Below are 15,144 nucleotides of genomic sequence, written 5' to 3'. Positions count from 1 at the left end.
AGGATTTGCCGAATAGCACAGGGAACTATATTCAATGTCTTGCAAAAACCTCTAAAGGAAAAAAATCGGGAAAAAAAGAATATAGATATATACTATATATATATATGTGTGTATAACCGAATCATTTTGCTGTACACCTAAAACTAACACAATATTGTAAATCAACTGTACTTCGATAAAAAAATAATTATGGGGGCAAATGACATGGCTCTACTGTTTGGATTATAGTCAGTGTTGGTAGGTGCTCCTTTAATCGTATTTTTTTTTCTTAATCGTATGACTTTCAGATTGCAATAGCAGTGCAGGCTTACTAAAACAAATAAAACGACAGAACACAAATGTATGCACATGAGGGAATTCCCTGGCAGTGCAGTGGTTAGGACTTGGCGCTTTCACTGGCATGGCACAGGTTCAATCCCTGGTCAGGAAACTAAGATCCCACAAGCCATACAGTGTGGCCAAAAAATAGATAGATAGATAGATACATAGATCTATCTATCTATCTATCTATCTATCTATCTATCTATCTATCTATCTAGATATAGATATAGATATAGATATATATAGGCACATGAGAAGTTGTTATCCAGCCCTTCCCTATCCCTATCCCTGAGGTAACCAATGTTAACAGCCGATGGGGACCATTCCACACTGTTCCTCTGGTTCACACACAGACACGTACCTCCTGGCATAGGGTCTCTTTGGGATTTGTATTGCTATTGTTGCTTTTACGGAAATCAAATCATCCTATACACTAGCCTGCAACTTATTTTTCTCTCTTGATAATATTTCCTGGACATCCGTAGGAGAGAAAACCAGCTCTATTTCATTTCTTTTTAGATTCGCTCGGTAAATATTTAATTTTCTTACTTGCCTCTACAAATGGAAATAAATGAAAATAAAAGCTACTCTGAAACTTCAGGGTTCCGGTTTTGAGCTTTGAGCTGGACCCATTCCATACTCATCCCCCTCATCCCCCTTGCAACACACACACACACACACACACACACACACACCTGCCTTCTTTCCTCTCCATGTATTGTTTTTTTTTTTTTTCATGTATTGTTGGTGAACGTGAAATCTCACCCCATGAACCCCTACCTCCTTCAGGAGCAGGAACTGGGTCTTAATCGCCTGGGCTCGACTCACATTATGAAGGCACACCTTCCTTCTAAAGGAGCGTCTAAAACCAGTAACAGTCAAAGGCAGAAGTAGCCCCCAGACCAGCCCCACCTTCAAGCTCCGGATATGAATTCTGCCGATTTGGGGATAGGGCAGCTTTTGCTTTCACACAAATATTGACCAAAGCCTTTAAGCCAGAGTTGCAAATGGAGGCTACATCCGGCCGCAGATGGGTTGAGTTTGGCCCATCAGCATTAAAAGTGTGCTTTAAGTTAAAACCTTTGAAAATTGGGAAATTTCACATAATAACCTAGATTCTCTGCTTTTCTTGAAAACTCCAGGATTTGGCTGCTTTGGGCCTAAACTCCCAAATGGCTACAACCGGCCGACACCGAGCATCGCTGCCCCCTTAAGACAGGGCACTGCCCTCCAGCTCCATACAGCCCCACCTGAGCCACTCCAGTCAATTGCATCACCTGCCTGGCCTCTGCAGGCCTGTAACACTCTGCAGGCCCTTGGGGGGATCCCTCACAGGTCTACCTGGGATAAGGACAGAAAGCCCAAGAGAACACTGGGAGCCCAGGAAAAAGTCCTTGCCATGGGCCTCCTCTGGCCCTTCACTGGCTGAAATGTTTCAAGTCACCCCTGTGTGACAGCAAGTGACAACACAACAACAATTATTAACAGCTACCATTTCCTGAGTGCCCATTACATACTGGGCACCAGGCTAACCACATTCAGGACCTCCTTTAATCTCCCCAACAATCCTATCTAGGCATCATGGCCCCCATTGAACTGATGAAGAAACTGGGGCTCAGAGAGCTTAGGTAACTTGCCCAATTGACACCATTACCAAGTGGCTGAGCTTGAATTCCAATCTAAGTCCAAAACCCAGGTACTTAGCCTGCACTGCCCTCACTGCCTGGAGGAGCAGTGGTGACTCACTCATTTGCATGTTAACCTAAGGGAGAGGAGGTATGGGGGGCTGTGGCTCACACCGGCTTACCCTTCCACGTGGAGATAGCGCATCAGAATGGTTAAAAGCAGGGCTTTGCTGTTAGACCTGCGCTCAAAGCCCAGCTCCTAGTAATAGTATTTACTAGTTGTGTAACCTAAGGCAAGTGACTACACCTCTCTGAACCTCAGCTTCCTAATGTACTTAGGATGACTGGAGGATTAGGATAGTGCATTTACATGCTCTATCTGTACTGTTCTTTGGTGGGCATAAGAAAGGGAGTCTGGCTAAAAAGTGAGCAAAAAGGGGTAGAAGGGGCTTCCCTGGTGGCGCAGTGGTTGAGAATCTGCCTGCCAATGCAGGGGACACGGGTTCGAGCCCTGGTCCGGGAAGATCCCACGTGCCGCGGAGCGACTGGGCCTGTGAGCCACAACTACTGAGCCTGTGCGTCTGGAGCCTGTGCTCCGCAACAAGAGAGGCCATGATACAGAGAGGCCCGCGCACCGCAATGAAGAGTGGCCCCCGCTTGCCGCAACTATAGAAAGCCCTAGCACAGAAACGAAGACCCAACATAGCAATCAATCAATCAATAAAATAAATAAATCTTTAAAAAAAAAAAGTAACGATTAAAAAAAACAAAAACAAACAAAAAAAAAGGGGATAGAAGGATGTGGAATACTCAGAATCCAAAGAAAATCTGAAGAACCAGAGGAGCTCCAGGAATCAAAACAGCAGGGATAATAGACAACCTTGTCAGGGAGCCACCATTGGAACACTTTTTCACCTCCATCCTTTATTTGGTGTCCTAGGAGATTGGCCCACCTTGGTTCACATTTCTACCTGTGTTACACGAGGCTCCCTTGAAGCAGAGCTTGAGAAGTGGATTCTTGTGCAATGTATTTGTTGAGATAGTGCTGTCAGAAGAGGAGGCCCACAACAGAACTAGGTAGGGGAAGAAGCTGGTCAGAGATGTGGTTTCAGGAGAAGTCTAGCCTCAGCTGATCCCAAGGGCAGTGCTGGAGCATGGATTACACCACAGGGTTTGTCCTCCTTTGAGGCCCAGAGAGGCTGGGTTTACGCTACATTAGTCAGCCATTGACCACTGGCCACCCCAGGTGCAACCTCTCATCAGCTCCAAGTAATTCACCTAAGGCAATCCTGCCTCAGGACAAGGAGGCAGGTGTGAGCCATTAGCATCCAACCTTCACAGCACCTGGGAGAGGGTGCACCAGCCCAGAAAGGGAGTCTGAACAGGGCACCATGAGCATCTGCTGTACATCCCATTACTGAATACTCCAACAGCCCACACACAACAAGGGAGAGGCGATTACCTGAAAAGAAATCAGGACGCTGTTTGCAGAAGAAGGAGAAATGAATACAGAAAGCTGAAAAAAATGAAAATAAAATTCACTACAAGTGGTCAGCTCTGAGCCTGCCCTATGTACAATAAGCATCAAATTAAGGGTGGCTATCATTATAAGTGTAACTAGATATTAAAGTGGAAGTGGCAGCCGAGAGGCCAAGATATAACAGATGCCACTTCCCAGAGCAAGGTGCAAGCCCGTGGTACACAATTTACAGGGTGGACAAAAACTGGCTGTTCTCAATCCCTCACCCACATTGTGGGCGGGTTTTAAAGGACTGGAAGTAGTTGAGGTTCAGGGGAAAATTTCTGAAGAAAGCAGCTGGTGTGCTGTGGGTCCCCCTCCCCGCAAAAGGAGTACCGGGGACACTTCCCCCTTCATCTCCAGATAGGAGACGGGTACTGTGAGTAACTACTCTTAAAGCTCAAAACGTACCTCCTGCATTTCGGTGGACACAATAGGCTGCTACTTGACCCCTGCCTGTCCCATTTAAAGGGCAACCTTTGCACTGGCCAACAGCTTTGACCGCGGAACACAGGAGCGGCGGCTGCCCTGGGTAGCTCACTCTCAGAATTCATCGGAGGAATGGCTCTGCTGTTTGGGGGGAGGGGGAGACTCACGTGGGACAGCTAGAGAGAGAGCCAGCAGGGGCTTATTTCAGGGTCTGTCCCACAGGGATTCCTGGAGGGCAAGCAGACAGAGGTCTCGGGATGCCGCAGCCTGAGGAAGGCGAGCCGCCAGGCGGTATAAAGATATATTCACCTTGCCAAGGACCTGCAAGGTGCGCGCTTCAGAGATGGGGAGGTCGGAACGAGTCTCCAAAGGACCCACGGAAAGGCTCCATGAGGGAGTCTGCTGTAGACGCCTGCCCAGTCCACAGCGCCCAAACTCAGCTACCTCGACAGGACCCATCAAGTAAGAACTCTCGTCCTGAGCTGCTCCAAACCGGGAGGGTTGGAAATCAAGCCTGTCAAATTCTGAGCGGAGGGGGAGATGCGCAAGGCGGAAGCTAAAGAGAGAAGAGACCAAATATGCTCCCTCACTGACTGCAGGCTTCCTACTGACCAACCCAGATTGGGGGCGGAGGCCGCAGGGAGAAGGCTCCATTTTGAGTTCAGTGTGAAGATGTGACGATTTGGGGGGCTGAACTGAGGCTATATTTAGTAACTGGAAATGGTTGTAGGACTTTTTAGGACCTAAAGTGAACAGAAAACTCATCACTAGCCCCACAGAAAAAACAAGAAAGGGATAGAGGGGGCAAAAATTCAATTTCCTTCCATGTTAAAGCCTACATGTTCCGTGAGTTTCAATAATGGCTACCCGAGGAAAGGCATTGGAAACAACATTTCAGGTATGTGGCCTTGGCAGATTGGGGCTTGAATGTTAGGCCTGAAGGTCTTTTGAGAAAACAAGGCCCCATCATTTTGGGGTTTGGTGAGCCTGAGCCCAAGGTCGTCCCGCACTCTGAGACTTAGGTTCCAGCCTGGGCTGAGCAGCCCCAAATCTGCAGAATGCACTTCCAAAGGGTTTAGTCCTTTAGACACGTGTCACACTCCTCAGGTGAGAGAAAGGAGTGTCCCAACAGGCAAAGGATGTCACCAAGGTCTCCAGGCCGGGGTGGAAGAGGCCTGCTGGCTCTGTAGGCTCCTGACCCTGGATTCTCAAATTCTGGCCATGACATCCTGGCTCCCACGGTGCTGCTCTGACATCACAGGCTGTCAGTGAGGTCTGTGGGTTGTGCCAGCTGGGCCAGGGTGCTGGGGTGACACACAGGGCTTCCCAGGGATGGACACCAGGCGTTCATAAACGAAGCCAGGCGTTCATAAATGAGGTCTGTGGGTTGTGCCAGCTGGGCCAGGGTGCTGGGGTGACACACAGGGCTTCCCAGGGATGGACACCAGGCGTTCATAAATGAAGCCAGAAGCCAAGCGAAGGACCTTCCAGGTCTCGTTCTGGAACCAGTGATCTGTCCAGAACTGGAGGGCCTTAGAGACCATCCAATCCTCCAGGACAGTTTACAGACTGGGAAACTGAAGCCAGTGTATGTCCAGGGACTTCAAGGGGCTCAGTCTGGCCCAGGCATGAATAGATCTGAGCCCTTGACCATCCTCCGGAGGGCACTGGGAGGAGAGGCTTTGGGGGTGGAGAGGAAACTCCAGCCAAGGCACCAAGAAGGAGCAGTTAGGGCATGAGGTTGGGAAGGGGTGGACATAGGAATTGTTCCATTTGGCTTTAACCACAGGATGTGTGAGGGGGAGACAGGCTGTAGGGTAGGTGTGGACAGGTGCTGCTGAAGGCTGCCTTCCACTCTGAGGGGTCTGTACATCACCCTGCAGGCAAAGGAAAGTCCTGGGTGGGGGGTAGTGGGGTGGTGGCTGAGCAGAAGATGTAATAATAATGGCAAGTATTTGCTGAGTGTTTTCTATATGCTGGGCACTGTTCAAAGCACTTTAACGTGTATTACCTCACCTGATCCTCCCCTGACCCCGTGAGGTAGGTACAGATATCAAACATCCATCTAACAGGTGACTGAGGCACAGAGAGGCTAAGCCACTTCCCCACAGTTACCCTTGGTTGGAGTCAAGATGCCAACCCCAAAGGTCTGACTCAGGAGCTTGCTAAAGCTGGCACCACTGCCCAAGAATGTTTTAGGAAGAGCACCAGAGATGGCCAGAGATAGATTGGGGGTGGAGGGCTGTGGCAGGGAACATGTGGAATCTTCTCTAGGAGCAAAGTCAGAATTACAGGGCCTGTGAGGACCACACAGAGTTTGCCAGATTTCCCGGGTTGGAAGAATCACAGAATGGAGTGGGAGATCCTAGAGTCAGCTGGTTTAACCTCCTCGTGTTTGCAGGTGGGGACACTGAGACTCAGAAAGGCAAGATGAGCTGCCCCAAGGACATGCTGCTGGCTGCCTAAGCCAGGCTGCATCCAGATGGCAGGACTGCAGTGCCAGGAACTGATATTCAAAGACATTAATTATGCTTTCTGGGGACAACATGATATGCTGTAAGAAAAGCCTTTAAAACAGGCATATCCTTTGATACTTTTAGGAATTTGTCATAATATGCATGCAAAGACATATGTAATAGAATGTCTTATTAATAATAATTATAATTATTATAAAAATTCCCAAGAATAGGGGGACTGGTTAAGTGATTCATGATATAACTGCCTGAATACTCTGAAGTCTTTAAAAAAAAAATCATGTTGTAGATCAGAAGTTCTTAACCTGGGTACATGAATGGGTCTCAGGGGACTATGAACCTCCTAAAATTGTGGATGTGGTATGGGAATGTGGATTTTTCTGGTAAGTGGATCCATAGCTTGCTTAAGATTTTCAAAGGGATCTGTGACCAAAATAGGTGAAAACTGGTATTACAGAAGAATACTGCAAAAACCTTGTATTTTTAAAGGTAGACAGCAGAGTATCAACAATTACCAACTTATGGCCAACCTTATTTTCTCTCTACTCCCACTCAATTCCCCCTCCTGTACTATTTTGAAGGGAACCCCAGACATTTGACTCAGAAACTGCTCAGAATGTATCTCTAAAAGCACTTTTTAAAAAAGAATAGGCACAATGTTATTGTCATATCTAAAATAAACAACTAGGGCTTCCCTGGTGGCGCAGTGGTTAAGAATTCACCTGCCAATGCAGGGGACGCGGGTTTGAGCCCTGGTCCGGGAAGATCCCATATGCCGCGGAGCAACGAAGCCCGTGCGCCACAGCTACTGAGCCTGCGCTCTAGAGCCCGTGGGCCACAACTACTGAGCCCGAGTGCCACAACTACTGAGCCTGTGTGCCACAACTACTGAAGCCCATGCACCTAGGGCCCGTGCTCCTCAAGAAGAGCAGCCACCGCAATGAGAAGCCCGCGCACCACAATGAAGAGTAGCCCCCGCTCGCAGCAACTAGAGAAAGCCCGTGTGCAGCAACAAAGACCCAACACAGCCAAAAAATAAATAAATTTTAAAAATAAAAAACATTTAAAATAAACAACTAACAATAATTCTTTCTTATCAAATAAATGTCCAGTAATGTAAATAATATTCATTGACCAAAAAAAAAGATAGAAGAAGTGCTCACAACCCATCGCTAAGTGAGAAAAGTGAACAGGATAGACTCTATGGCCCATTTTGAAAACTATGCACGTCATAATGGTAACATAGTTATTTGGGAGTGGTAGAATTGTTTTCTTCTCTTTCCCAAGTTCTCTGTGTTATTTTTTGAATTAAAAAATAAAAGGAAGAATAAGAGGGTAGACCTCTTTTTAAAAGTCTAAATCCCCTGATCCAGCATCCAAGTTTCAAGAGTTTATCCTGTTCCATCCTGGATGAGAAGACCCAGTGCCCTGGAGAAGTTTGGGGTCTAGGCCACAAATTCACAGGGAGGGGAGGCTGTGAAGGGAGAGAGGAGGGTCTGACTGACTTTCCCAGCCTTTTGAGAGGAAATGTAGAAGTGGAGGTTCTGGAACATCTCTCAAGCTCTGGTCCCTGATGTTCTGCCACCTCCATCCTCTTACCTTCCCACTTTTATCAAGCCTCACACGTTTGGGGCACTTTGCTGCTGGAGTTGACAGACCAAACGAAACAGAGGCGGGCGGCAGATAACCAGAGCCCTTTCTGGCCACACATAGGCCTGTTGGCTTGTTGGGCCTGGAAGAGAAGGCGTCTTGTTTCCCCAACACATTCCACAGTCATGTCCCCCAGGCTGCTTGGCCTCCTGGCCAGATGATCCCCCCAGCCTCCCAGGTCTTTCATGGTTGGGGACAAAAAAAGAATGAAAGACCTGACGTTAGGCTCCCCTTTCCAAAGCAAGAAGTCTCCGTTTTGCTGTGTGACCTTGGGCAAGTCTCTCCCCTCTCTGGGCCTAGGTTCCTGCATCTGGACAGGAAGATAGATAATTTCTGAGCCACCCATCCTTCCTCCCACCGACCCAACCCTTTCGTTCTGAATTCTTACATTTATCAGAAACAGGAAGTAGACCCACCGCACCTCTAAATGTCAGCTTGGAATTTCATGGCTGCCTCAGGCCACGGTGTGAAGGCCAGCTGCTAAAACTTTTTTTGACAGAGAGTGCATAAGACACATCGTACCGCAAGACCCAGTACACACCCTTGAAATAAAAGTTTCATGTAATAACCCTTACCCTTCCTTTGTGAGATGCACTCTGATATTTTCTATTCTTTTTTTTTTTTTTTTTTCCAAATTTCTGATTGCAATCCATTGAGGCATTTTCCCAATCCATGAAACAGACATGACTTGGACCTTGAAAAACACTGATTCATGCAACTATGCCCCCATTTCTGACAAGGTGGTACCAGTCCAGACAAATACAAATGGATTCTATATTTACTATCTTCAATTATTGGGCTTCCCAAACTTGGAATCCCAACAATTCCCAAACAATCCCTTGGAATGTTTTTAAAAATGCAGATTCTGATTCAGTAGCTCTGAGGTGAAGCTGAGATTTTGCATTTCTGACTAGCCCCTTAGGTGATTCCGATGCAAAGTTAGATGACGGATACCTCAGACAACTACTTCATTGGTCCAACTATTCTTACCAAAGGGATAATTTTTTTCCCTCATGTCTTTTCTTCCTCTCTCCCTCCCTCTTTTCTCCATCCTTTCATAAATGTGTTTGGAGAATCAACAGGTTAAAAAAAAAATCACAACTGTGCCTCTTACCAGCTGGAGAACTTGAATAAGTTACTTAAATTCTCTGTGCCCCAGTTTCTTTATCTGCAAAATGGGAATTAAAACTGCACTTTTTTGATAAAGTACTTTTGAGATAATTGAGATAATCCATGTAAAGTATTTAATTCATTGCCTACTACGTTATGAATGCCAAATAAATGTTATTGTTGTTATTATTTTTGTTGCCAAAGTTGCATTAGAACTTTTTCTTATTGACTATCTCCTGTCATATGAGTAGGTTGTATATTTAGTTTGGAGTATGAATTCTTTTTTAATTATAGAATTATAACTATAAAACACAACAAGCAATACATTTGGAAAATTGAGGAAAAGCAAAAATATCATCCATAATTTCAATGATTCCACCAACAAAGATTATTTTAGGGTGTCTTCTTTCTTGTGCCTATTTGATGGTTCCGGTATTTAGTTGACACCTGAGTGCATCTTTCTCTTTTATAAAACCCAGTGAAATCACTCACTTTTATTTTTTTGGCCGCACTATGCAGCATTCGGGATCTTAGTTCCCCGACCTGGGATCAAAACCGTGCCCCTTGCAGTGGAAACTCGGCGTCTTAACCACTGGACTGACAGGGATTTCTCCACTCACTTTCATTTAGGTGTTGGTTCATGCTACTTTTTTTAAATAAATAAATAAATTTATTTATTTACTTACGGCTGTGTTGGGTCTTCGTTGCTGTGCGCGGGGTTTCTCTAGTTGCGGTGAGCGGGGGCTACTCTTTGTTGTGGTGTGCCGGCTTCTCACTGTCGTGGCTTCTCTTGTTGCGGAGCATGGACTCTAGGCGCGCAGGCTTCCGTAGTTGTGGCTCGTGGGCTCTAGAGCGCAGGCTCAGTAGTTGTGGCACATGGGCTTAGTTGCTCCGCGGCAGGTGGGATCTTCCCGGACCAGGGCTTGAACCCGTGTTCCCTGCATTGGCAGGTGGATTCTTAACCACTGCGCCATCAGGGAAGCCCCATGCTATTTGTTTTGTCTTAAAAATAAAGCCTTTCTTATTTTGAAAAAAAAAAATCCCAGTATGTTTAATTTTATACCCTCCTTTTTTTACTCACCATTAGATCATACTCACCTTTTTCCTAAAAATGGGTTCTAAAAGTGTAAATGGGAGTAGGTGCAAAGTATGACTTCTGGAATCAAGGACTGGATGCAAACCTCAAATCATTCCAATGAACTTGGCTGAGGTCTGACTCCATGCAACGCTTGACCTGGTGATGGACACACAATTTAGGACCATACAAACACTCAGACCTTCAGGCCTGGATGATCCTTGGGGAAGATCTGGGGACTGGGATCACATAATAAGGGGCACAGAGCTGAGATCAGAAAACATAGCCTTCCTTATGAAGGAGGCAGCAAGGGACTTAACTAAGATGGAGAATCTATTTTAGTTCTATTTTACTAATTTCGGTGATACTTTATTTTAAAAATTCCATGTGCCAGCTCTCTTCCTAAAAGATTATTCCTTCAACCATGTCTTCCTAAGCACCCACCATGTGATGGGGTTATATTGTATGATTAAGTTCTGGGTGATCATATCGCCAGAGGCATCTCCCCAGAATTGTCTGTATTAAGCAAGTTACCATTCATTCATTCAACAAATATTTATTAAGTAATTTCTATGTGTAGGTACTATGCTAAGTCCTGGGGATACATTGCTGAGTAGAACAATTTGGCTCCTCTCCTTATGGGGTTATAACCTCATTATGACGAATCATCTCTATAGATGCAACTTGTTGAACACCTGATGCTACTATTAAAACTGATGAACATGAACTCTGTGTAGCAGGAAGGATTCTTAGTATATAGTGTTTGTGGGTGAGGGAGTGAAACAGAGTTTCACTGTTTGGGTAGCAGGTTATATTCTTCTTTCATGAGAGTACATTATTGTTAAAATACTGTTGGAGAACATTTTTCCAAAGAGGAAATGCAGACGGCCAACAGGCATATGAAAAGATGCTCAACATCACTAATCATCAAGAAAATGCAAATCGAAACCACAGTGAGGTACCACCTCACACCTGTCAGAATGTCTATTATCAGAAAGAACACAAATAACAAATGTTGGAGAGGATGTGGAGAAAAGGGAACCCTCGTACACTGTTGGTGGGAATATAAATTGGTGGAGCCACTGTGGAAAACAGGATAGAGGTTTCTCAAAATACTAAAAATAGAAGTACCATATGACCCAGCAATTCCACTCCTGGGTATATATCCAAAAAAAACAAAAACACTAATTCAGAAAGATACATGCACCCCAATGTTCATAGCAGCATTATTTACCATTGCTAAGATACAAAAGCAACCTAAGTGTCCATCAACAGATGAATGGATAAAGAAGATGTGGTATATATACATATGCAATGGAATACTACTCAGCCATAAAAAAGAATGAAATTTTGCCATTCACAGCAACATGGATGGACTTGGAGGGCATTATACTAAGTGAAATAAGTCAGAGAGAAAAAGATAAATACTGTATGATATCACTTATATGTGGAATCTAAAAAATACAACAAAGTAGTGAATACAACAAAAAAGCAGACACATACAGAGAACAAACTAGTGGTTGAGGTGGGAAGGGCAGTATAAGAGTGGGGGAATGCGAGGTACAAATTACTGGGTTTAAGATGGGCTCAAGGATGTACTGTACAACATGGGGAATATAGCTGATATTTTGTAATAACTGTAAATGGAAAGTAACCTTTAAAAATTGTATAAAAAATTCAAAATTTAAAAATACTATTGGAGAAATAAAAGTATTTTTAGCATTTTAACTACACCCTTACCCACCCCCTAACACACACATCATTGTAGTGGTTAAAAACAAGCAAGGACTTTGGAGTCAAGGAGACCTGGCTCTGAATTCTGCTTCTCCAATGTCCTAGCTGAGTGGCCTTGGGCATGAACTCCATATCTATAAAATGGAGTTAAGAGTGTTGCTCGGAGGATTCAATGAGAGTCTGTGTAAAGTGCATGGCATACAATAAAAGCTTAACACCACTGCCATTACCGTTCGTACACTGTGACAGAAGGAGAGGAGCCTGTGTCATGGTTTCAGGAAAGAACTGCACATTTGTGTCTGTTGTTGTTGTTTGTTTTGTTTTGTTTGGCCACACTGCACGGCACGCAGGACCTTAGTTCCCCAACCAGGGATCGAACCCGTGCCTCAGGCAGTGGTAGCTCAGAGTCTTAACCACTGGACCGCCAGGGAAGTCCCGAGAATCGCACATTTGTGAACTGCAGACACCCCACTATCCTGTTTCTGGAGCTGTCTGTGCAGTTTTGCTGGAGTCTTCAAAAATCTACTCTGACTGTTCTGTTTGGTATAAGGTGGGGACCGCCCCACTCAGTTCCAATCCACAGTGATGGCTGGACTGCCTCAGGCAAGGACAACGCTAAACTAATATCAGGTAGAGCAAGCAGAAAGCTGTCAGATCAAGTGACAAGACATGGAGAAGAAACACACACATGTTTAAATGTCAAGAGTCCCAGTGACAAATATATCTGAGTTTATGCAATTACATTTTTTTTTCCTAGAGCAGAGAATGAAAAACAGAATGTTAGGGTTGGAAGTAACTTTAGAGGTCATCTAATCCTACAGCTTTGTTTAACCAATGATTTCTTTCAGAGAATATTTTTTGGAGGTCCTACTGTGTACCAGGTGTGCGCTGGGTGCTAAGGGTAGGACAGGGGAACACGAGAGCCTTATCCCCTTTGGGGGTCTATAGGATTCTGTGAAGAAAGCTACAGCCCAGGGAGCTTAAATAACTTGTTAGGATCAAGGAAATTTTGATTTTTCTTCCTATACTTTTCTATATCTTCTAAATTTTCCACAATAGACATTATTATATTTAACTGTGTGTATATATTAACTTTGCTAGTCACACACAGCTAACAAGACAAAGAATTGATGTCAGTAAGTAGGTTACTCCTGAGTCTCTACCAGAGCGGTATAAGTCCTATTCTCAAAGCCTGGTGCCTGCATCAGAATCTGCTAATGACCTTTACTGAAAATGCAGATTCCATGCCCACTCCTCCCCTACAGGGTTCCCTACGTTAGAGACCTGCTCAACAAGGGGACTGTGATACCCACTAAACTTTGACAATGAATGCCTACTAGGATGATTCTCATGTAGCAAAGAAAGCAGCAATGATTTTTCCAAAAAATTGGCCCCAGGAATTTAAATTAATGAATTAAGTTCATGAAAACAAAGACATTTATCTCTTATTGGAATAAAGTCAACTCCTCCCGTTTTTTCCTCTAGTGCCACAGCTAATTGCATCCATTATGTGTTTTTAACGGGCGCTATAAATCAGTGTGCCCGTGGGGAGGGGGGAGAGGTACGAGGGAGGGGCAGGCTCCATGTGACAAAATGGAATACAAAACAAGCGGCACATTTCCTCGGAGCAAGCAGCCCAAAGCTCTCCTGTCTGTGCGCTTCTCCCTTCCCGAATGCTAGTCTCCTCTCCCAGCCACCCTGCTTGCCCTGAGTGGTCTGACAACATTTTGGGGTCCTACAAATCACAGCCCTGTCCTAGTTCTTGAGCAGGCAGCCTTTACACTGCCCAGCCTTAGGGTCCTCAGCATTTACAACCTCTCTCTTTTGCAGGTTATCATCCTCTGTCAGATCTGAAGTTAAACAACCAGAAACATGTCAGGTGAGTGGCTGGGAGAGACACTTGGCTGTTTATGAGAAATATTCCATTAAATCTGACGCAAAACGTTAGGATGCCTCTGCCAGCGCCCAGGTTCCCCTTCTCCGAGGGCAAGCTGGTTAGTGTGTGGCTCCAACCGATGTTTATCCTCTCTGGCTCCGTGGCGAACGCCATTGGAAAATCCTGGTTCACTTGATGCCTGGTCGCCTGGTACATTCAGATTCATCCAATTAGGATACCCAGTTTAAGACATAATGGATTTTGGCGAGCTCCATAGACTGATTGGGTTTTACACACATGCACAGAAAGATTTGATTTCCTCTGCGGAATTTATGGCAGGGGAAAAGAGGTAATTAAATTAATTTCTGCTCTGGTTTCTAGGCATTCCTTTCTGTTCTCTCTTTCTCCTGCTACTTTTGTTGTTGTTGTTTAAAAAAATAGGCTTGCATGGATGAAAATGAATTTAATAACTGGCAGCAGTTGGTTTAAGTTTGGGAGCTGGGTTCCACTGTGACTTTTTTCTTGTTCTTTGCTCCATGCTCTGAATGGTTTGGGGAAGATAATGAGGACAATCTTGTGTCCTGTGGGGTGTGTGTGTGTGAGGTGACAGGGCTGTCCACATGGCTAGGGAGAGATGTTCACACCAGGAAAGGTGGCCAAATCCAGGCTTTCTGGAAGGAAACCTGCTCTGATATTTGATAATGAGATTAAACCAGAGTACACTTCCCCTTTCTCCAGTCACCACTCATGCCTCTTGCCTTTCTTTTCTGATTTCTGTTTTTTCCATCATTCAGTTATCTTCTCATCTCCCCACTCAACAGCAAGGTTCCGCTGCAGCAAGGGGAACGGTAGGGCAGAAAGAGGCTGAAACCGAGAACGGTGCTGGTAAGAAGATTGACAGTGACAGTGAAAATGATCAGGACTCAGTCTGCCAAGTTTGCAGGTTCCTACTCCACTCACTCCTGCTTCCCAAGCCGAGGCCCACTGATTCATCCCTGACTTTTAAAGGGAGGACTTCTCTCGCTAAACTAAAGAGACCCCTGAGAGATTTAGAAATTCAACGGAAACAAAACAAAACAAAACAAAACCACTAAGCACTTGACTTCTCTCCCAAAGGACCGGGGAGCCTGCCAATTCCCCAGCAATGCCAGTGCTAAGCATTTTCCTAGCATCAACATTAAATCCCCTTTTTGTTTTTCTCTTGTAAAGTGTGTTTACAATTGACCATTATGGGAAAGATGACGGATGTAACCTGGCCCCGTTTAAAATAATAAGACTAATAATGATACTGTTTATTGCCCACAGGCTCAGTTTCTGAATGCCTATACGCA

Source organism: Eubalaena glacialis, chromosome 4, assembly GCF_028564815.1.
Source record: "Eubalaena glacialis isolate mEubGla1 chromosome 4, mEubGla1.1.hap2.+ XY, whole genome shotgun sequence".
NCBI classification, from domain to species: Eukaryota; Metazoa; Chordata; class Mammalia; order Artiodactyla; family Balaenidae; genus Eubalaena; species Eubalaena glacialis.
Note: the sequence above shows the minus strand (reverse complement) of the source record.